Source organism: Panulirus ornatus, chromosome 56, assembly GCF_036320965.1.
Source record: "Panulirus ornatus isolate Po-2019 chromosome 56, ASM3632096v1, whole genome shotgun sequence".
Classification (NCBI taxonomy): domain Eukaryota; kingdom Metazoa; phylum Arthropoda; class Malacostraca; order Decapoda; family Palinuridae; genus Panulirus; species Panulirus ornatus.
In genome coordinates, this window is record NC_092279.1 from 18170028 (window position 1) to 18170777 (window position 750).

Sequence of the window (750 nt, forward strand, 5' to 3'; positions counted from 1 at the left end):
TATGATATATAGAGATCGCACTACCAAAGTCACAGCGAGGAAATGGTGAGGGGAGTGGGCCCAGAAAGTCATATAATGTCATTAAGTACGACACTGGAGACTTCTTGGCCGCGTTTATGGCCTCTCCTGTCCTTCACGACCTCTCGTTTTACACATATTTTTTTTTACGACCCATTTATGAGGCAGAATCATGCAGTCTAAGCAGGAGAGGAGGAGAGTCTCTCTCTGTAGGGAGGTGGGTGTTGTTTTATATCAGGGTCGCCCAGGCAATTCTTCCTTCTTGGGTATAGTATTTGTTGACTAAATCCTACGTTCGCGGTCTCAGAACTGATTCATGCCATCTTTTCATAACATTTAAATCACATATTATTCTTAATCCTACTTTACAGCAGCCTGTCAGTCGGAGAACAGTGATCGAATGGAGTTTATCATCCCTTATGGCTTACACTGATACAGTGAAACAAGAAAATACGAATATACTTTCATTCTGAGAGTGGCCTTTTGAATGCGACTCGATGCGATGCATTTCTGAAAGGCGTCTCTTGATACTGGGGTTATATTTAGCAGTCACAAGGTCTATATAGGACGGTGTGTGTGTGTGTATGGACTGCCGTCGTTCGGTCTATATCAAGCCTGTGACATGGTATGAATCGTGATGCAAAGTGGAGCGGAATAAACATGCATGAATAGAAGCCTCACCACGCAAGTATGGACAGTGATCTTGAGGAAATAACTGGGAGAGACCGAGGA